A 24,387-nucleotide genomic window follows, 5' to 3' on the forward strand; every position below is an offset into this window, starting at 1 on the left:
AGGGTGTACAGAATCAACTATATGCCTTAGAAGTAGAAGCAGATCGTTTAGGTTTTACAGTCAATTTGGATAAAACTGACATTATGGTCTTTAGAATGGGTGGACACTTATCAGTACATGAAAAATGGTACTCTGGACGTTCAGAAGTTAGAGTGGTTAATTCATATAAATACTTAGGAATGATATTTTCAACAAAATTAAGTTTGAACTATGCATGGGAAGATTCGTGTAGTAAAGTGGAAAAAGGCGTCATTGAAATTTTGAAAACACTAGGAAATCTCAATGTGTTTGATTGTTGTTTATTTTAGAAACTATTTGATACACAGATAGAACCTTCACTCACATAAGCATATGAAATTTGGGGATTACATGTGAATTCGCAGATTGACAAAGTACATACCTATGCTATTAAACGTTTTTTAATACAGTTTTATTCGGAGAAATGGGAAGATATCCTTTGTATGTAAAAACGTATGTTTGGTGCATTAAGTTTTGGTTGAAACTGTTGAAACACGTATTTGTAGGCATATGATATGATGTATGTACAATTAGAGTTAGGGAAAGAAAACTGGGCTTATAGAGTAAAGAAGGTTTTTTCAGAAAAGGGTTTTGGTATTGTGTGGTTGTCCCACGGAGTACGAAATGAACAGCACTTTATCTCAGAATTTAAAGAGACTCATTCGTTCCTTTAAACAAAACTAGCATTCGGATATGGAAACCAAAGAAAGCTATAGTTGGTTCTTCTCATTTAAGAATGTATTTCAACTTGAAAAATTTCTGAGTGTTCTTACAGAGAAATGGCACAAAATTAGTTATGCAAGGTTTAGATTAAGGACACTTGGTTTTAACGCAAATAAGAAATGGTTTGAAGTTGGGACTTCCACAGACCCACCTTTCCCTGTTTGCGGATTCCAAATGGATGATGAACAACAAAAGTTTCTCTATCAGTGTTAAGCGCATGAGATTGTGCGAGAAAAATGTAAACTTTTTGATTCAAATGTAGCAAGAATGCACGATGTTTTTTGTTGTTGTTTTTCTGTTTTATCGGCTGAGGCTGATATTATAATTAGATCAGTTGCTAAGTTCATCGCAGAGGCACACAAAAATTAGACAAGGTTTTCTTAACAATAATCAAAACAATGAATTTGAAGGTGATTAACCATGGATGATGTTGATGCTGAATTGTTCTTAAAGGAAAGTAGAGACTACAAGAAATAACACGTGAATGGATGGTCGAATCTCGAAGCATTTTATGTATGTTATTTATTGTTTCTTGTTTGATTGTTTGTTTGTTTCATTTCTTTGCATATTATGTTGTGACAGTGATGTACATCTTTCTTTGTCTTCAGTGTTTATGATTTATTTGAGCATTATGGGAAATATGCGCAGTTAGGCTACCATCGAAAAAATGTTATCCCCTCTCGCCCCCCTTGTCAAAAGACCTTTTTGTAGGCAATGACAATAAAACGTTTCAAGTTCAAGTCTCTGTCTCTGTCTCTCTCTCTCTTCTTCTTCTTCTCCTTCTCTGCCGCTCCATGAGAAATCTGTCTGCGAACTTTTTGCGAATTGTACAACAATCCACACTTCTCACACTGACATTGACGCTCTTCCAAAAGACGACTTACAAGAAAGTACTGATGAACTCGTTAGATGGCCCGAACTAAACACATGTCTCTTCACCCTCAATAAACGAAATGCATAACTTTCTTTCCACCCATCTTAACGGTGAACCTATTGAACAGGTCAATGATCATAGAGGTCTGGGAATCACAATCGACAACAGTCTCACTTGGAATCCTCACATCTTCTTCTTCTTCTTCTGCGTTCACTCGTATGCACACGAGTGGGATTTTACGTGTATGACCGTTTTTAGCCCGCCATGTAGACAGCCATACTCCGTTTTCGGGGGTGTGCATGCTGGGTATGTTCTTGTTTCCATAACCCACCGAACGCTGACATGGATTACAGGATCTTTAACGTGCGTATTCGATCTTCTGCTTGCATATACACACGAAGGGGGTTCAGGCACTAGCAGGTCTGCACATATGTTGACCTGGGAGATCGTAAAAATCTCCACCCTTTACCCACCAGGCGCCGTCACCGTGATTCGAACCCGTGACCCTCAGATCGAAAGTCCAACGCTTTAACCATTCGGCTATGGCGCCCGTCGGAATCCTCACATGAGTTCCCTTTGCAAAAAGACACTGAGCGCAGAAAACCCATCAACTATCCAAAATGAAGCATTTTCCTTGACCTTCATTCACGGAAATTGTTTTTTTTCAAGCACATATCCAGTCTACAATAGATTATGCTTCAACACTATGGGACTCCGCTAGTGCGAACACCATGTAAGCCATTACTGAATCTTTATAAACGGGGGCTGAAGCTGGTACTCCTTAATAATACTTCCGTTTTGGACTCAGGCTATAAACAAGCGAATATTCTCCCACTAATCCGTAGAGATCAGAGTGCAACAGATGAATACCAATGCACAAGATTATGACAGGCAATGCACCACCAACATTGATAAACAAATTTTCTGTAAATCCGTCAAGGAACCCCCCAAAAGTTCATATCCCAATTCCAAGAATTGACTTGTTCATTTTCAGTCTGTTTTACTCAGGCGCCACCATATAGAACTCACTCCCAGAAACAATTAAACAACGCCATTGCCCAACCACCTTTAAAAAAATTACCATTCCTACCTCAGTTGTGCCATAATGCGACATGTAAGTTGCTCTTTTGTTAATACTGTTTGTCACTTGTGTGCGGTTGACTGAGATCCGTCCTCCCCCTCCACCAGTGCATATCTGTTATGCTCGAAAGAATTTTGTCTTGTCTTCTCTCTCTCTCTCTCTCTCTCTCTCTCTCTCTCTCTCTCTCTCTCGCACATCTGTTTGACAACAGTGACAACAAAAAACATATAGACTGACAACAATCTGTGCTTTTGCGTATCTCTCGGTCTCTCTATCAGTCTGTCTTTGTCTCTCTGTCTGCCTCTGTCTCTCTCAGTCTCAGTCTTAATCTCAGTATCAGTCTGTCTGTCTCTTACTCTCTCTCCCCCCCCCCTTCCCCTCCCCTTCTCTCTCTCTCTCTCTCTCTCTCTCTCTCTCTCTCTCACTCTCTCTCTCTCTGTGGTTTGACACACAAGATAGGTCCAGTTTTGCCGCGTGGAGAAGCGGAAATTTGGGGATTCGATAGATCTGAACAGATGGAACGAATTCAGCTCCAACTGATATAGTATGCGAGTAACTGTTCATGTATCCATTAAGGATGAATTCAGTCGTTACATGTATGAGATACTGGTTTCAGGTGGCGATTACTGAATTAACCTGAACACCATTTTTTCGAAGAAAGAATATAAAATGTTAAAAATGCATAAAAATTGAACTGTAACCGAAAATTCAAACTGTTCTGCGTGAAAATGGATATGAGCAAATGTGGTAATTTTGATGTGGACATGACTGAGAGATTATTATTCAAAGAACTGCACAGCTCCTTTTATTATCGATGGCATGACCACTTAGAAACAATGAAAGATATACGTACTCATTATATTAATAGTACACGACTTGTTTTGGAAGAGAGACAAACGAAGATGTTTTATGGATGAACACACATCGCAACACACTCGTCTCACTCTCTCTCTCTCTCTCTCTCCCACCCTCCCAGTCTCCCTCTCTCTCAAAGGGAGAGAGAAGTCACCGGGTTATATGTGGGCCTGATTATACGTATTTAAACCGCTAATGTTTACTCGAGTCATGTGTTCTTCAGTGTTGTTGTTGTTGTTGTTGTTGTGTGAACAGTTAAAGTGTGCATGGGCTAAACCGTATACCAAGTGGACATTTAGATACATAGCTCTGTTGCAGAATACCTAAACAAAATTGCAAGCAGTTTCAGTGGTGCACGGCATAGGTTTCGGGTTTTCTTTTTCTTTTTCTTTTTTTCTTTTCTTTTCCGGGCTTTTTTTTTTTTCTTCGTTACGCATCAAGTAATTATGTGCATATATGTAGGTATACAAACTGAGCAGTGTGGCTGTCTTGCTCAGAAGTTTCTTTCTGAAGAAGGATGTCTAGTGTCACTGAGAGCAGACCAGATATTGCTCTCTCTTTCCTCCCCCTTAGTCTGTCTCTGTCTCTCTTTATCTCTACCACTGACAGAGAGAGAGAGAGAGAGGAGGGGGGGAGGGGACTGAGAGAGATCTCGTTCACTATCCCGGTCTCTCTAAGCGGCTCCAAAGAAGGAGAGACAGATACACACACACACACACACACACACACACACACACACACACACACAGGACAGACAGACAGACTCGGACAGACAGACAGACACACACACACACACACACACACACAACACACGCACAGACATACACTCACACACGCACACACGCACCCACACACACACACACACACACACACACACACACACACACACTAACACACCGACGGACACGCAGACTATACGTGCAGCATGCATAATATCTTTCGCATCTGATTAATCAAAACAACTGCAACAAATTAATGTTTCTAGTCTGACAACAAATTTATCTGTTAACCGCCAACGTCTGTCTGTCTGTCTATATCTGTCTGTCTGTCTGTCTGTCTGTCTTTTGGTCTCTTCAGTCTCCCCTCTCCCCTCTTTGTCTCTCTCCTTTTTGTGTGTGTGTGTGTGTGTGTGTGTGTGTGTGTGCCAGTGTGTGTGTGTGTGTGTGTGTGTGTTTGTGTGTGTGTGTTTTAACCCGGTGTTCGGTTGTCTGTGTGTGTGTGTGTGTGTGTGTGTGTGTGTGTGTGTGTCTGTGTCTGTGTGTCTGTGTGTCCGTGTGTCCGTGGTAAACTTTAACATTGACATTTTCTCTGCAACTACTTTGTCAGTTGACACCAAATTTGGCATAAAAATAGGAAAAATTCAGTTCTTTCCAGTCATCTTCTTTAAAACAATATTGCGCCTCTGGGATGGGCACAAAAAAATAAAGAATGAAGCCTAATTATATGCAAACTGCATTTACTGTTATATTTATATTTTTTGTATTCTCTAAACTTGGCACTTTGATCTGATATTCTGACCCAACAGCTAGAGCAGTCATTATTATTATTTTTTGTTCAAACAGGAACTTCTTTTGCTAAGCATGGAAGTTTTATTTATTTTGCAAACGTTTTGGTGCAGATAGTAAAAAAAGGGAAATTACTCTGTAATGCTAGGGGAGTTAATTTGCTTTAAACTGATCTTTCTCATCTTAAACATTACATTTTGAAATTATACTCAATACATAAAAAGCTTGGATTTTTTTTTTTAAGTGTATCACAAGTGAGTCTTGAAGGCCTTGCCTCTCTTGTCTCTCTTTCTTTCTCCCGCCCCTCACGTTCATTCTCTGAATGACTGAGTTTGTGTTATGCTGCAGTGTGTGTGTGTGTGTGTGTGTGTGTGTGTGTGTGTGTGTGCCCAGTGTGTGTGTGTGTGTGTGTGTGTGTGTGTGTGTGTGTGTGTGTGTGTGTGTGTGTGTGTGTGTGTGTCACAGTGTCCGGCAGTGTGTGAGTCAGTGTGTGTGTCACAGTGTCAATGTGTGAGTCTGTGTGTGTGTGTGTGTGTGTGTGTGTGTGTGTGTGTGTGTGTGTGTGTGTGTGTGTGTCCCACGGCCACGGTGTGTGTGTGTCAGTGCCACTGAGTCTGAGTGTGTGTGTGTGTGTGTGTGTGTGTGTGTGTGTGTGTGTCAGTGTGTGTGTGTGTATGTGTGCGTGCGTGCGCGCGCGCGCCGGTGTGTCAGTGCCACTGACGGTGTCACCATGCAGCCGCGCGCCGGCGACTTGCTGACGCGTGTTTACCGTGACATCAAGTACACTGAGTAGTCACATAGTCAGCCGGTGTCAGTCTGGTGAAAGAGCGCGCGCTCGCGCGGCACTGTGCGTACACTGAGTGTGTTCGCGTGCATACATGCTATTCGATACATTAAATGTGCACGCGCTCAGCACGGCGGTGCAGCATCATTGATAATGGTGTAACGCTCTCAGTGACGAAGTGTGCCGGCGTCAGTTGTCGTGATGTGTGTGATGTGTTATACCACAAGATGACCTGTTCTACAGGAATGGTGAAATTGGTTGTTATTTATAATTTATGGCTTTTTTTAAATTGACAAACACAAAATAAATGAGAATGGTTCATTGACTGAGCTGAAATTGGCTGCATCGATTTGATAACTCGTGCCTTTCATTGAGAGTTATTTTCATTGCTCATTCATTCACTGTAAGAATTAGTCTTTCGGCCATTTTCTTTTTCTTTTATTGAATCGTCACATCAGTATGGCGAATCGCATGCTTTATAATTGTATTTCGTTGTACTCTGCCATCGAACGGTCGGAAATGGTGCCAGATATTATTTTCCTTTCATTTTCGTCTTCACTTGCCGCCAAAGAAGAAACATACAGGTTTGACCAATCAAAACACATCATTTGGTCACATGACGAGGTCATCATTCTGTCCACAATATGGAGGTCATAGTGCTGAGAAGACGACGATTCGTTATCAGCGTTAGGTTTTCTTATTATCTTTGATCGCCTGTCTCCTAACTGGTAAGTGGAAATGCTTTTGTGTTTGGTGACACGTACGATTAACTACATGTTTTGTGTTGCTAGTTTGAAGCTATTGTCTCCTGGAGATAATAGCTGTCATTGTGAGGATTTTACAAGGCGCCTTCGTTCATCCAAAGCTAGGATTGACTCGGCCAACAAACACTGCTGACGGTTTTGTCGCGAAAACACGCGAAGCTGACGGCGAATAGAAATTGATCGGCACGTTTAATGTCTCTCTTGCACGCTGTATATGTCCACGGGGTGGGGGGAAGGCAGAGAAGGCATGAATGCGGCCAATCGATTTTTATTTTACTGTCGTGGTTCGATTTTGTTATGCTGCTTTCGTGGTTTCTTCAACAAACGAGCAGAGCTACCGTCCGTGATTAGAGAGAGTTTAGCATGGCGGTGGAGGTACCCATTAAATTAATTAAAATTTCTGTGATTTGCACCGTCCAGTTGTCAGCATACTTTACCAGAGAAAGTGTGAGAAGCTCATACAGTTATTGTATCGACCCGATGATAATGATAATTACGCCTACGGATTTATACTTTAATCCACTTCTTGGTGTGTGTACGCGCGACGCGTCGCTGTTCAACTTCCAAGCTGAACCCAACACTGGGAAAGCAAAGGGTGTTTATCACCAATCCTCCTTGTCTCAGAATAGAAACAGCCTCGGTATTTCACCATGATCTCCGTTTTATTTTTGGTCGGCTTTCAGTGGAATGAACTCATAAAGTGCTGGGAATGGTGGGATTATAAATTCTTGCATGATTTTAATTTTAAGTAGGCTTTGAAGCATTGTTATTTATAACACATATATAGGCACACACCCACACCAACACACACAATGAGCGTGAGTGACACACGAAAGCACAGTAACATTCACATACTCCACCACACCATGCATGCACACACACACATTGTACAGCATACATCATGTACACACACACACATGTTTATGTATACTGATTCACACTCACATTAACAGTGCACAGAAACATTGTGTAGACACAAAAACTTATTCTCACTAGCACCATATCACCCATATATACTGCATGAATTTACACAGAATTTTAAAGGTTTGTTTGTGTCAATATTGTTTTTAGTATTATCATATGCATGATCTAGAGTTCATTCCTGCTTTCTTAAAGCAGCAGCATAGTTAGTTCTCTGTTTTGATGGAAGCAGTTCAAACCTCAGACCTTATGGTTGATTGCAATTACTTCAGATTACAATTTATATTGGTAATTATCATCATGTCTTCATTTTGTTTCACTTTTGACTGATGACTGCCTCTCATTTCCTTTTATTTTCATGTTGATTGTATTGGTGCTAATATCATGGTGCATTTTGTTTTTATAGTGGATATGTTAGTGTTTGTAAAGTGTCTGTTTATCAGTTGATTGTAATTTGATTTTGTCAGGTGTTCTGTTTTTTCTGGTAATTGTGAAAAGGGTATACTTTTATTTGTGTTACAAGTACATGTATGCTGAAGTCCTGCATGGCTGCAACATCCAATGAATGACTCATTTTGTTTTTAAGAAAATCATGAACTGGCCTGCACAAATGTTCTCAATTGCTAAGATTATAAGAACAGTATTGCTGTTTTGAGCTGGTTAGTTATTAAGTAGGAAGGGACCAGTATTTTTTTTTAGATAGAAATTGATTTTATATATATATATATATATATATATATATATATTTTTTTTTTTTTAACTGTCGGTAAAACAGTTCATTGACATGTTTAGTTTCAAGTGCATTAGTCATAGTAATTTCTATTTTTAGTTTGTGTTTAGGTTTTCAGGAAAGATTTTTCAGGTACCTCTCTCAGTCTCTGGTGTATTAGTATTTTCCTCCTGTCTCTCATCCAACTTCTATGTAAAAAAAAAAAAAAAAGTATTTACATTAGTTGAACATTACTTAAACGACACAATATATTGTTGATCATTTTGTTTTCTGTCCTGTTATGTTGAGTAGATGTTCAAGGTCTAAATCAGTAACTGAGTAAGTGTTGCCAGAGTCGAGTATGTAATTAAAGTTAAATCAGAAAATGCACAAATCAGAATTATATTTTGGCTGAAAGTGAAACAGGAGAAATGGTAGAGCTGAGAAATTTTCAGTTTACTGAACTATACTTTTATAGTTTAACTCTCTTTTTTTTTCTTTGACCTAACAAAGTAACATACATGTGCATGTCACTTGCCAGTACAAAGCTGTAGCAGTTTTACTAGACTTCATGTCATACCTGATAATGATAAAGTTAACCCCAAGACTGTAGATAAAGAAATCTGAAACTTGTAAGAAAAAAGTTCACTGGTTGAATCAGTTAATGTTATCAGAATAAGTTTAATCAGTTAGAATTAATAAAAACAAGAAATTATTGTTTGTTGTGGTGTGCTTTGCTGAATCAGGGATGTGGTTGTAAATTCAGTATTCAAATAAATGAATTGATTTTCTTTATTGAAAATGCTTTAGATGTCTGTCAGGTCACCAGATAATTCAAATTGAGAACTTTGAGAAAATGTTTCAGGTTTATCCGATTATCGCAAGTTAGTTGACTTGTGGTCGTGGTGGACATATAGTACTTGAAACCAGAAAATTGAGAAACTCTCACTATCTCAGTGTCTATCCCTGGCACAACTATGACTATGTGTCAAGAGAATGTTTTAAGTCTGATAATAGTGATACAGTGATGATAAATGTTAATTTATTTGAGATTGAATTATAATTTTATGCAAACGTAAGAGTGGTTTATGCACAGAGCTGTTTGGAATGTTGGTGACCTTTGCCCCCTTCACCATTACACACACAGACACACACACACACACACTGTGACCTCTGTTTTAATCAAGCATTGTAAAAGAATTAAAAGGCTTTGAAGTTCAAGAATGATTAGTGGCATTACTGTGTGATGTCAGCAATACATGTATTGACTGCCCCTGTTGATGAGTGCAGGCTGTCCACCGTGTAGATCTAGTGGGTGCGATGGTTGAGTGGTTAGAGCACTGGACTTTCCAGTCTGAGGGTCCCAGGTTTGAATCTCAGTTGCATGTGTGGGTAAAGGATGGAGGTGTGCAGACCTGCTGGTGCCTGAACACCTTTTGTGCATATACACATGCAGAGCTTAAGATAAGCACGTTAACTTAAAGGTCCTGTAAGGTGTGATTCATGTCAGTGTTCCGTGAATTATGGAGACAGGAACATACTGACTAAGCATGCACATCTAAAAAAAAAACAACCCAGGATTATGATTGCCTAAATGGTAGGGTAGAAATTGCCATACAAGTAGATACCCACTCATAGATATATACGAGAGAACCTTATGGAAAATAGAAGGAAAACAATCCACTGTGTACAATATAAAAGGGACTTGTAAGTAACAGTGGCCCAAATGCCTGTCACCATTTACCATATCCTGTTGTTCACAAATTATATATATATATATATATATATATATATATATATATATATATATTGATAGAGATATATATATTGATAGAGATATGTACACACATGCACACTTGCGCTTTCTTGTGAATGCACACACACAGACTGCATTTATATGGATCAACCATTTTATCTATTTTTTGTGTTCATATCCATTTTCATTTTAGTCTTTAATTAATATTTTTTATGGGGTACAACCTACCAATGGAAATAATGAATTTGAAGGACATTTTTAACATTCAAAGGACATCCGAAGTCTGGATGTCTGATCTAGATTGAAATGGTTGTTTTTGTTTTGTTTTGGGGTTTTTTATTGTCAAAACTGGATTAACTGCTGGTTAGTGAGGTGAAAGAAGATAGAGAGAGTATGTCACTATGTGTGTGTGTACAGTATAATTTCAAGATAATCTATTTAATATTTATACAGATGATTTATATCCATCCACCATGGACAGAATCCTTGCTGTATTTGTATATAAAAGCAATTGATCTTAGCAAACTACAAACAATATTTGTTTCTCACCATGATTAAGTAGCATTGCAGAAAACTTTCAGATTTGTTCATAACCTCTTAAACAACCATAACAGTTGACAAACAGCAGTGCAGTTTGTTGGTAAAAATTGGAGAGGGGGAGGGGTGGGGAATAAAAGAGCAAGATGGTGTAAAATGGTGGTGGGAAAGGGACACCCTGATTACATTTTTTCCATTTAAAACCGGCCCCTATACATGACTAGCTATCACCAGGGAAGTGGCAGTTATGACCGATTTTTCTTGCAGATCATTCCCAAGGTCATTCTTCTCTGAAGAAGGCCAGTGTAGAAAGCTAGATATGGTATGGTGGATAACAGGGTGTAAGGAAGCAAACTTCAGCCTTTTACCTTGGTTCTGTGGAAGAAAGCATGTGTTTGTCATTTGCCAACAGCTGATTGTAATTCTAGATATGGCATAGAGCACTGAGCAGAGCTGGAGATTGCTGGCTCTTCATTCACATGAGGGATAGAGATGTAGGTGTAGTGGGGGCAGGTGGAGACTGAAGGGAGTGTGTTTGGAGAGGGAGGGGGGCATAGGAAAAGAGAAAGGAGGAAAAGACCACAGAGAGAGAGAGAGAATGTTGCAAGCTCTGCTTGAAGTTTACTTGCGTCCTGGTTATACTGTTATGGAATTCTTGTGATACAGTTTATTGCAGTTTACTCCAAAACAGGCAGATTTTGATTGTAAAATTGTTTTGAAAAAAACAACAGCAGCAATTGAGCAGAACAAAGAAAAAAAATGTTTAGTTTTTCTGGTCTTATCATGACCAATGAGGCCCAGAGTTTTGTTGGATTTCAGTGGAAAAGACATAAATTTCAGCTTAACATCATGACTTGAACCATAATATAACAGCAGGTGAATATCATGGCTTGAACCTGAATACAGCAAGCAGTTGTTCAAACAGGCTTTTTTTTTTTATTTTATTTTTTAATTTATTTTTTTTTTTTAATGATCTTTATTTATCTATTTTCTTAGGTACACATGTAACAGAAAAACAATCAAGAAAAATATAGGGGGGGAAGGAAGGGAAATAAAAAGAACATGACAACAAAGAACAATAAAACCCAAATGATAACAATGACACATATATAGTGTTGTACAAGGCATCATGAGAATACAATATTGATTTCTTTGTTTCTTGGGTGTTTTTTTCCCAGCTAGTTGAAGGAAAGTGAATTGTTGAACTTGAGGTGAAATGGAATGAAGGAATCTTGTTTTATTTTCTATCAATTACAAGTGTAGTGAAGAGGAGGAAAAGAAGGAAATAAAGTTTTCCATGGTGGATTTAGCTTCTTACCAGGTTCTACTTTGTTGTGAAGAAGCTTGTTACAGGAGGAATTGTAGACTTTCTGACTTAAGAGTTCATTTCATTTATTTGTCATTGCTATCTCAGTATCTGGAAAAGTATAATACGTACATTTTTCTTCTATGAGTTTCTCACTCTTCGTCTCTTACAAGAATTTGTTTTGGTGGGGAATAAACCACCCAACTGTCTGATGTGATTGCTTTTAAGAAATTATTTAGTTACTGAATTAAATACAACAGACTCCGTAAGATATTGAGCAAAGTCATACCTTCACTTAGTCATAGGCAGAGATATTTGTTTAACCGGGATTTCCTCTTTTGAATTCTACAGCTGGAACTGGGATATCTTTTCCTGTTGTTTTGCATAGCTGCTAACCATTCCTAATTCTTAGGGACTTTTCCGAATTTTACTTTTTGCTTAGCAGTGATTCTGAAATTATGATTTTCTGCATATTTTCCCCAATTTTGAAATTTCAACATTAAAAAAACAAACGAAAAAAACAACAACCAAAAAACAACTACCAAACAACAACAACAAAAAAACAACAAAAACCATGAGAAACTGAACCCGCTCTCTGGGTCCATACACCGATCCATGTTTTTCAGCTGGAAAACAGTTACTGTGCATGTGCAAGGTGCCAGTGCTGTTTTACCAACATGTTGTCGAGCAGTGAAAGTAGATGTGATGGGGGCAGAAATCAGCTTTACTTTACAGTATAACTATAAGGAACAGCTTTCATTTATCCATTCAGGCCACTCCCCCCCCCCTTCCCAAACCCATTTCCTGACAGGATTCCTAATTTTGGGTCTGGAAGGTTGGCAGCTATGGCTTTGTCACTATGCCAGAGGACCTGATTGAAATACAAAAAATCTACCCTTATACAAGTTATAGTGTCCCAGGGTGTTGAGAGAATTTGATCTCATCTTCAGTCTTTCAAATTTATGGAGCATGTGTGTACTTGCTTTGCTGCACAATCACAATGACGAACGATATCCTTTCTTAAGGTCCTTTGTTCCACTTGCCTTTTTGTTGTTGGTGGTGTTGTTATCAGATGACATAAACCTGAGTGTGTGCCATATGAACATTCTACCCTTGTGTGGAACTTGTTTTTTGTGGATGTATGTATGTATATATTTGGGGGGAGGGTGGGGGTGGGTTTTTTTTTGGGGGGAGGGGGGCTAGGGGTTCGTTCTGGTAGAAGTCCTAGTAAAGTGTGTCCTTGAATTGAACGAATTTTGTTAAAAGAATGGCAACCGGAGATCAGTGCTCTGCCTTTGTGCAAGAACAGAATTGTATCATATAAGATATTATACTGTTTTGTGCTGGGAGGCCATGGGAGGTAACAGAGGGGTTTGGAGGACATTTGAAATTAGAAATGCTGTTTAGAACATATCCGTATGGATACATATATCATATGTAACATGATTGGCATGTTTACAGTTTGAGACTCTTAGTCTTACGTTTTAGCCCATGAATTAAAGAGGCAATTTCCTGTGATATTAGATAATTAAGTTTCAGTTGCTTTGTCTTTCCTCATCCTTGTGTGTGAGTCATAGTGTGTTTGTGAGTATGTGCATGTGTAAAACCAAAGCTTTTAAGCAGTTATCACTATTCCTGCTTTTCCTTGACAAGCCATATACAGTGGTTTATTCAAATGAGCTTGCTATCAGTCTCACACACAAAGCAACATTGCTGTACATATTTAATTTATGGAATGGAAAGACATGCAAATATCTTGTTTATAGCAGACAAAGCACTAGGCCAGCATCTTACTTACATCCAGCAGATAAAGCAGTAGGTTGGCAACTTACTAACATTCAGCAGATAAAGCTACTAGTAGGTCGGCATCTTGCCTACACTTTGATCGGTGCCATGCCATGCACAAGATCTGTTGGCTTTGAGGCATGTATTGCTATGAAGTATGAGCCCCCTCTAGGACAGCAGTGCCATGTGGAGACCTACTGCAAAGTCCAAGGGAGGCAGAGAAGCAGGCCGCAGGTCCTGGCTCTTCTTCATCACAGGGAAAGGGCACAGAGTGTGGTCCAGTTTCAGCACCTCATGGCAAGGATTCCATGGAAACAAACACTATTACCACTAGTGTTGGCATCTCTGGATATTCAGACAGGGGCTCATGGGATTGCCAGAAATAAGATCATTTTGGGTACAAAGCAGCATAATTCAGTTCAGTTCAGTCCAGTTCAAAAACACTTTATTGATCCACAAGGAAATTAACTTGTGCTATCACAGGCTTGTTGTAAACACCAATATATAGAATGAACATGCACACCATAATTAAAAGACATTAAAACTAGTCAAATAAGAACTCGCAGTAGCTGACGATAGACTAAAACAAACTACGCACATGTGCATGTGCTCTTTAAGACAATTAGATATTGCACAACAAAGTATACAAATAAAAAAGATCCAGCAATAAACTGTATATGTTTAAAACCACGCACACGCACACAAAGGAAGTGTGACACAACATCATTTTTTTAGCTTTTCTCTCTTCCTGTTGGGAATTTCCATGTGAAAACGTCACTCACTAGTTTATGCAGTTTGGTAGCTAAATATAGTAGGAGTTCCCCAAAGTAGACTTCTGTCAAATGTTGTTGATTTCTGGCTTTTAAAATTTTAAGTGTCACCCGCGTTACGCTTGTGACATGAAAATTTAAACACCGCATTTGTTAAACATTTGAACTGTGTTAGACAATTTCATGCTGTTATGTTCATTATTCCCATGGATTACATACACTAACCATGACATCTTCAGCTGATCGAATCAACAAGCAAAGCAGAAGATTAAAGTTGTTCTTCAGATTTTGTGATGCTACACGTAACGCAGTTTTGGCTTCTATTTTGCATCCAACAATAAGAATGAAAATATGAAACATGATGCACTTGTGCAGGATAATGTTTAGAAATAAGTTTTCTTATGGTAGATAATAAAATTTCTTGTTTAAACTTAACTCAAGCTTTGTAACAAGCTGGTGTTGGAGACCACATTTGCAAGTCCCGTTTTCAGTCGCTGTTTCTTTCTTCTTTTTTTTTTTCTTTTTTTTCTTTTTTTTCCGATTTTCGTCATTTGAACATTATTGCTTAAAATCTAGATGTCCATGCATGTTTTTTCTTGATCCTGGCATTTCTTTAATGTTATTGGAATTTTTTTTCTTTCTCAGAAGCCTTAATTTCAAGAGAAAACACATATGAAGTGGGGGTACCCCCAACAGTGACCAATACCAAATAATGACTCAATGCAAAGCTCCAAGTCTGTACACACAATACAGCCAGGGAAATTGTGTGTGTGTGTGTGTGCGTGCATGCAAAGGGCCAGAGGATGTGTCCTGACTACTGTTTATACTTGTAGAACTTTGTAAAGGTGTTTGTTTTGTATTTTCACTCTGTTGTAGTTTGTACTACTTGTAGTCATTACAGTTTTCTTTTCCCCCGGCATCATTATTTCATTCAACATTGACAGTCTTTTTTTCTTCACTCGTTAATTTTAAATGTGTATTTATTTCTCCTATTTTGTTGTTTAAATGAGCATGAGGGGGGAGAGTGTCTGGAAGTTAGGTCTTTTGGCCATTATTTTGTTGCAGTTTTCGGTGCTAGATTGTGAAGTTTTAAGAAGTAACTGTGTGGTTTTTGGTGCTGGATTGATATTTTTAATAATGTATGCGTGCAGTTTTGAGTGTCTGATTGAAAAGTGGGGGGGGGGGGGGGAACTCAGCATGCAACAGGAGAGCTCGTAGTACTAATATCAGGAACAGGGTGGAGGATGAACTACAGTGCATGCATGGAAACCCCATCAAACAGACGCAATGGTCACTGGAATGTGGGGAAGTGACAGGAGCAGTTATTTGATTTTTTTTTTTTTTTTTCAAACCTCCGAACAGAGTAGTGCCCCTTTGACCGCCCCAACGAGCGTTTGGTGGCTGAATCGGCGCAACAACTGCAAGAAGAACCGTTTTGTCTTTCCCTCTTTTTTTTTTTTTTCCACCACTCCCGTTCCGCTCGTCTGCCAGTCAGTCAGTCTGTCACACCCTTCCAGCATGCTTTGTATTGGTCCTGTCGGCCCTGTTTTTGTACTGTGCGGCAAGACACCTCCCCGCACTGTGAGTGACCTCTGTGTGTGAGATAACGCACAGCCCTTTTAGCTGGTCTTGCTCACTTCGTCTTGCTCTTTCTCCCCCTCTCTTACTCGCTGGCTGGCTTGGCTGCGGGCTCTTACTGTACAGGTGAAAAGACTCACCCCCAGGGATGAGCTGGGGTAGTGTGGGGGGTTAAGAGGGGTTTGGGGGTGGGGGGGTAGTGGAGTGAAGGGAGGGAATCCGTCAGTGAAGTGAAGGGAATAGAAGGCGAAGGGGGCGGGGGGGGGGGGGGGCTGAAGTTGGAGCCGTCGTGCCCACACACAACATTGTTGCCAGCCATTTGTTGACACACTAACTCCTACCCCTGACAGTGCCTCAGCACACCTACCCCACCTCACACACCTCCTCCCGCCCCCAATACCCCCATCCACCTCTCCCACCCCCACCTCTTGGCTTGGCGTGGTGAATCTACTCGGGGATATGTATGATATAGAGAAAGGGACCCCCACCCCACCCCGACCCCCACCACCACCTATCCTATTCTCACCACCCCCCCAACCTTACCCACCACACCCCCACCCCCATTGCAACATACCTCTCTCCACCCTATTCTCTCCACCTCAGTACTTTTTTTCTTTTTGTTTTCCCTTGTTGGCACCTTCATAAATGTATCTCTGGCAGTTTGAGAGAGAGAGAGAGAGAGAACGGTGTTTAGCCTCCACCTCTCATCTTCCCACCCTCGCTGTTCGAGAGTGTGTATCCTTGATTGATTTGGCTTCGCCCCTTCATTGTAATGTTGGCGTTGCCCCAATGCACTGGCTTGGCTTTGTAGATCTATAACATGCAGCCAGCTGTCACCTCCGTGGCTGAAGCGTGCTGTATTATTGTAACTTGCCTGTGAACAGGACAGGGAGCTGTCCCCCTACCTGTGACAGTATTGTAAACCCAATATGCTACTGGTGGAAATTAGAAGAGTGTTTACCACTGTTTGGTGCACACAAGAAAGCTAAGAAGAAGATCGCGGAAAGGATTAGAAAGGGAGCAGACTTTATCTGTCGGCCTCTGTCTCTCTCTCTCTCTGTCACTTAAACACACACATACGACTCGCACTCACACGCATGCATGCGCAATGGGGTGTTTGAATGTAATTCATGGCATGTCTTCTAATAAGAACAGTAACAAACAGTGGAAAAACTTTTCAGACATTTGTAATCTTTGTTGTTGTTTTTTTCCTTGGACATTGCTCGTTTTGGGCATGTTCTGCCATGTTGGATATAATCTGAATGTCTTCATGATTTCTCTCCAGCCTTTAAATCAACAAAAAGGACACCCATGCAGCACATAGCATGCATGTGTGCGTCCACCCACTCGCATGCATGCATGTACATGAGTGCAGACGCACAGAGAAGAGACTACAAGGAATATTGGGGGACATAGTACATACAAGGTACATACAAAGTGCAAACATAACTCGAAAATCATATATTTATATGCAGACGCAGTAGAATTTCATACATATATACAAGGTTTGTGTGTATGCGCACTCAAACGCACGCGCGCGCGCGCACACACGCACACACACACACACACATTCAAAGCACACCAACGCGTGTGCTTACTTGGAATGGGCCACTCATTACACATGGACAGGGCTCATGACTATATATATATATATATATATATATATATATATATATACAGATAAATGTTTGCTGACTGCACAATTCTCTTTCATATTTATGGGGGTTGGCTTGAGAGACAGGGCACTGACTGCTATAGAAAAGAAGATACTGGCAAAGTGATTGGTTTTGATAGTTTTTATCCTAAAACTCCTGTACCAATTTCAGGGGAGATTCTCAAAAATCCACATTCACACATTACTTGTTCAACTCTGTTTCATGTGTCAAGAGAAAATCGTCCCAACATTCCGAAAGGGGAAGTTCCCGTGCAATTAAACCGGCGTGAACTACTTGCACTTTGTGCATGCACGGTGTGTTATCTGTCCACCTGTGATAATGAGATTTACAAGCGCTTAGGAACGAGACTAACTTGCCTCACACCTTTCCGCTTAAATTAACGATCCACTGTACTGGGTAGGCATTTATTTCAAGGGGGAACGGTGGCCCGGGGAGAGAGGAGTGTTGTGAGGGTAGGTTGGGGCGAGAAGCGGTTGTAATGACTCCTGGTAGCAGAGGTGGGGGGTTGGGGCAGAAGGGGTAGCGCGAGTCAGCAAGCAAGCAGGCAGGCAGGCGGCTGAAGACTTTACAGCCAAGTGACAGGGCAAGTCAGTCTCTCCGTCTAGATCCCGCTGGCGCAGGGGAAAAGTAAAGAAAGGCCCAGACGAACTTCGGGCAAAATAGGCGCCTACTCGGCAGTTTGTGTGTGTGTGTGTGAGGAGGGGGCGGAGTGGGGGTGTTAGCTTAGCTAGCTTGCTAACATGCGTGTGGAGAGAAGGATTAGCCGCTACCACAAGATAGCAGCGGAGCTGTGTCAGGGCGTGTGACCCACATGTGGCCCGGTGTGCCGTACAATATTTATAATCACCTTCAGCCCCTGAGCTGACTGATAGCCTTCGCCAACACACTTGTGTTGCACCTCCTCGACCCCTTTCTTCTTCTTCTTTCTTCTCTCTTCGTCTGCTTCTTCCTGGGTGCTGTGCCCGCCGCCGTCTGCCGCACGCGCGCGCGCCCTGTTCGTGTCAGGGGCTACTGTTTTGGGGGTGGTGGAGGGGTGGGAAATGACTGGAGGGGTGCGGTGCGCTCCTTTGCGTCTTTAGAGAGGCGATGATGGCAGTTAGAGAGGGCTTGACAGTGCTGGCTACAACGTTTTATTAATAAACACGGGGCGACATGACTGCGGCGAGTGGCAGTCGGGGTTGGGGGAAGGCAATCCATCTTGTTGTTGGGGGGTCCATGCTTCTTCACCACCCCCTCTGCTTCTGTCCTTCCTGATATTACCCCGTTTTTGACACACCTTACTGCTTGCTGCCAGAATACTACCAGCAGGGGACGATATGCGACCTGTGTGTGTGTGTGTGTGTGTGTGTTATAGGGATCATACAGTTCTGGGGGTTCTTGTTCTTTTTTCCACTCCTGGCCTGCATGGGGTTCACTCATTTCTATTTGTTGTGTTTTCTCAGGGTGTGTGTTGTACTCGTGTTTAATCGTCTAGCTTGTGGTGGTGATTAGTGAAGGGTTACTGCAGCTGTGACTTGACCATTGGGAATACTTGTGTGTGCGAAAACTGGGATCAGATCAGCATACAAAAAAGCTTTTTGTTGTTGTTGACAGGCTGAGTCCTTAAATCACATAAATGGCTTTAAAGAACCTAACAACACCAGTTGACAGTTTTGCCATGAACAATAGTTTATTGACTGGGCATAAAGGGCATGGAGACCGATGATTATGAAAAGTCCAAAATTTCTCCTGATGTGGTCTACTGAGTACTGTCGGTTGGTGTTTTTGTTAGGTTTATTCTTCCTCACCCCCACCCCTTTTTCTGGTTTCTTTGTTTTCCCTTTCTTTTACTGCTGCCAGTTCTCTTTGTCTACAGTCTTGTCATTCTCACACTTCTGTATCTCCCTCTCCCTCCCTCTGTTTAAGAATTTTGTCTCACGTTTCAGTGAACTCTTGATTCTGTCTCATTATCAGTGCTGATTCTGATTTCAAAGTCTATCTATTTAAAGTCTCTAACTGATATCACCTCACCTGTGAATAGATAACAAAGGTTGCCAGTTTAAAAGCTGTGGAACATCATACACCCAGTGTGATAAACTACCCAGCAGATAACAATGGTGCCTGTAAAGAAAACCTTTGAACAAAATCTTGGACACCTCAATAGTGTCATCCATTACACACTTCCAGTTTCAGGCAACTAGGTTTTACTGAATTATTACAATGACATATTCTTCAGGTTTGGAGTTAATCAGAACAATCTTTGTGTACATGTATATTTTGTCGTTGTATATTACATTGTATTCATTGAAAATAAAGAGAAACAGTCTGGTCTGAACTCAAATCATTACATCACTATCAAGCAAGTAGCATTCTGCATCATGCTTTAATCTCAATAAAGCTGAAAATGTAGACTTAACACTCTATATTTTTGCAACATTACTCATGAGTGTGATCAAGATTGAAGCCTATCAGCTGTTGGTGAAGCAGTGTGAAGTGTCTGTCACTGTTTGGAGAACACTTCAAATCAAAATGAGGTTCTCCACTGTGCTCTCTTTTCTTTTTACAGCAGTCCTGCTATGGATTCTGTGTTAGAGAAAAGATAAATTTCTGCACTCAGCATGAGTAAAATGTTGTGAAGACTTGTGTGAAATAACAGGTCTGCTTGTCTCTTCAATGTTGAAAATTGACTGTGCGACTTGAGTAGAAAACTGTCATGTTCTGATGTCAGTCTGTCTGGACTGTTTGTGGTTATGTAGGAGATCAGAAAAACCTCCACTCATAATAACCCACCAATGGCAGCTGGGATGATTTTTTTTTTTTTTTTTTTTTTTTTTTTTTTTTTTTGCTGCCCCATCATCTGCGCCATTTCAGTGGCATTACTTCCATGCCGTTCATTCCAAGTCGCTCATACATGGTCACACCTAGGTTTGTCTGTCTCGGCCCCAGTACCAGCAGTCCACAGGGAACAATCGATGTTAGGTCGCTAGAAGGCCACACACCAGAGGAGACCCAGCACTGCTGCTGAGTCACTTCAGTGGTGTTTGGTAGTGCCTGTTGAGTGTTCTGATTTAACGTACTTAGGACACCACCTATTAGGCCCCCTACTGACGACAAGGGCAGCTGGGATTTGAATGCAGGACCCTCAGATAGAAAGCTGTCAGTTACTGTTGTTGTTGTTGTTAGTGCTGACTCAGTGCAGAACTTTCCACCACACATTACAAAAGTGTATGAGATACATAGTGCAGGACTTACCAACACACTTGACAAAAGTGTAGGAGATATCATAACTAGTGCAGGACATGCCACCACACTTTACAAAAGTGTATCAGATAGATAGTGCAGGGCTTACCACCACACTTTACAAAAGTGTATGAGATAGAGAGTGCAGGACTTACCACCACACTTTACAAACGTCTGTATGAGATAGGGCAGGACTTCACCACACTTGACAAAAGTGTATGAGATATCATAACTAGTGCAGGACGTACCACCACGCTTTACAAAAGTGTATGAGATAGTGCAGGACTTACCACCACACTTTGCAAAAGTGTATGAGATATATAGTGCAGGACTTACCAACACACTTTACAAAAGTGTATGAGATATCATAACTAGTGCAGGACATACCACCAAGCTTTACAAAAGTGTATGAGATAGATAGTGCAGGACATACCTCCACACTTCACACAAGTCTATACGAGATAGATAGTGCAGGACTTTCCAGCACACTTTACAAATGTCTATATGAGATACATAGTGTAGGACTTACCACCACACTTTACAAATGTCTGTATGAGATAGATAGGGCAGGTCTTACCGCCACACTTTACAAATGTCTGTGTGAGATACATAGTGCAAGACTTACCACCACACTTTACAAACGTCTGTATGAGATAGATAGGGCAGGACTTACCACCACACTTGACAAACATCTGTATGAGATAGTGCAGGACTTTCCACCACACTTTACACCAGTGTGGATGAGATAGTGCAGGACTTATCTCCACACTTGACAAATGTGTGAGACAGATAGTGCAGGACTTACCACCACACTTCACAAAAGTATGCATGAGATACATAGTGCAGGACTTAACACCACACTTCGCAAAAATATGTATGAGATATCATACATAGTGCAGGACTTACCACCACACTTGACAAACGTCTGTATGAAATAGTGCAGGACTTTCCACCACACTTTACTAAAGTATGTACGAGATAGATATTGCAGGACTTACCACCACACTTCACAAAAGTGTATATGAGATCAATACCTCACACAGACTTGCATATATGTAGCCGTGGAACTGAATTGAGTGGTTCTAATAGGGGACGGTACAAAAGAAACTAAACTAAAAGATAATTGAATGTATTCAAGGATAAACAAGAATTCGCGCGCACAGGCCGGGAACATATGGAGGCCAGTCACAAATGGGTTCTTCTATTGTTTTATTTACAATAGTTATAAGAACATAAGAAAAGAAGACAAACTAAAGGAGAAGACATAAGAGAAGAAGACAAAGAAGAGAAGACAGTGCCTGAACAGACACAAGTAAACAGATGTCATTAAGCACATGTCAGCACAAGTGAATAGTAAAGCACATGTATACATATTACATGGAAAGGTTATCACTCAGCTTGGAATAAGCAACAACATAATGCATATGTGTGAAGACCAAATGCTGACATCGAATGACATTTCTAATACATTTAAATAGTGCAGTTAAAGTGATTGAAGCTGTCCTGATTTAGTGAAAGCACACTGACAGTATAGATTAGGTAAAGTTTATACTGTGTCAAAGTGACTCAAATGAATCAGTTTATCATGTAGCACTATACTGGAGTAAGCCGTATAGGAGAGGGCATGAAAACTAAATTACAATTAACAGACTGATACATATCGGGTGGTTTTAACCAATATTAATCCAACACTATCTTGTAATCATGACAGAATACTACACACATTTTAGAGTACTGAGAATCAGTGAAACACTGTTACCTTCATCAGTGACAGCAAATGAGAAAGAACATGTCATATACACTCACTAGAATATTCTGGAACAAACTATCAGTGTCCAGAGACGTCACTGACTGTGACGTTAAGAAGAATCAAAATGGAACACTGCTCCAAGCATATGACGGCATGGTGATTATTTAGATCAATCACAGCCGAGCTGTGACTAACATGTCAAAGCAATAACTGAACAAAGCAATAACTGAACATACTCATATGAACACAAGTACTGTGTCGAACAATACAAGTTACAAATCAACACATTCTACACACTAGTACTTACAGCGATATGTTACAAATCAACACATTCTACACACTAGTACTTACAGCGATATGTAGCGAGATGTCGGCCGTTGTGGGGATACATACGACACACACTCACTCTGCCCGCGATGCAGCAAGAGAGAGAGAGAGAGAGAGAGAGCAGCTCTGGTCAGACGACTGACCAGATATGAAGTGACCACTCATTACTCGCTGTGCCAGTTTATGCAGGTTAAGCGAACTACAAAGACAATCACGTGGGCTGCCAAACAGATCGGACTGATCAGGCCAAATCCGACAACAACTGTGTTTCTTATAAGGTGTTCAGTGATAGATTGCTAAATGATTCCTGAACCAATTTATGTCGGATAAGTTGCAAAAGAAAGAGCTCAACACCTACTTTCAAATGAGTATAAAATGAAGTGTTGACTATTTACGATGAATTTATAATCTTAATTTAAGTCACCTGAACAGGGTCAGTTTTAACGAGCTCGTCGCTGAAAATTACAAACTGCGTTAAATCAGTTTAACGTAGGCAAACATAAATGGAATAGATTTAAAGATGGAATTGCAACGATTCTACCAGTATATAATACTAGTAGTTTACTGATCCGACACAAGAAATATTAATTAAATATGTTGGAGCAGAAACACAGATTCCAGCTCAGCCAATAGCATACCACGACGCGACACTGGTCGAGCCGTGAGTAGGTTGTCTGGCGAGGAGGACAAAATGACGTAAGCGGCTTTGCATTCAAACTGCGGGGAAGGCGTCACACATAATCTGCGCGGGCTGTTGAAGTCCAGCCGTTAGTTGCGAAAACTGACGTCTGCTTATACAGCTTGTGCGTGAGGCAAGTTTTGAAGCAAGCATAGCGACGGGCGCAATAGCCGAGTGGTTAAAGCGTTGGACTGTCAATCTGAGGGTCCCGGGTTCGAATCACGGTGACGGCGCCTGGTGGGTAAAGGGTGGAGATTTTTACGATCTCCCAGGTCAACATATGTGCAGACCTGCTAGTGCCTGAACCCCTTTCGTGTGTATATGCAAGCAGAAGATCAAATACGCACGTTAAAGATCCTGTAATCCATGTCAGCGTTCAGTAGGTTATGGAAACAAGAACATACCCAGCATGCACACCCCCGAAAACGGAGTATGGCTGCCTACATGGCGGGGTAAAAACGGTCATACACGTAAAAGCCCACTCGTGTGCATACGAGTGAACACAGAAGAAGAAGAAGAAGCAAGCATAGCGCTTGGTCACATATAATCACATGTTCACCTGTGCATGCATGCATGCATGTACAGAACATTACATACACAAGCGTGCACACAGACACACACGTTCCAATTTTCAGCACGAGTCAAAGTTACAGTCAACATTCATCAATGAAGAAACAATTAATTAAGCACACACAAACTCACTCTCTCTGTGTCCATGTCTCTCTCCCCCCCCCCCCCCCCCCCTCTCTCTCTCTCATTTGGAAACTGAT

The 24,387-nt window shown here is 40.8% G+C and overlaps 1 protein-coding gene across 1 annotated transcript in view; it reads left to right on the plus strand.

Annotated features, from left to right (window-relative positions):
* The first annotated feature begins 6,506 nt into the window (after positions 1-6,506).
* LOC143301071 (uncharacterized) overlaps positions 6,507-24,387 on the plus strand; it is a 122,498-nt gene continuing 104,617 nt past the window's right edge. Inside the window, exon 1 of the mRNA XM_076615076.1 lies at positions 6,507-6,568. The gene's annotated coding sequence lies outside the window, so the exon portion shown is untranslated. The remainder of the gene's footprint in view (positions 6,569-24,387) is intronic.

This window comes from Babylonia areolata, chromosome 27 (assembly GCF_041734735.1).
Source record: "Babylonia areolata isolate BAREFJ2019XMU chromosome 27, ASM4173473v1, whole genome shotgun sequence".
In the NCBI taxonomy this organism is placed as follows: domain Eukaryota; kingdom Metazoa; phylum Mollusca; class Gastropoda; order Neogastropoda; family Buccinidae; genus Babylonia; species Babylonia areolata.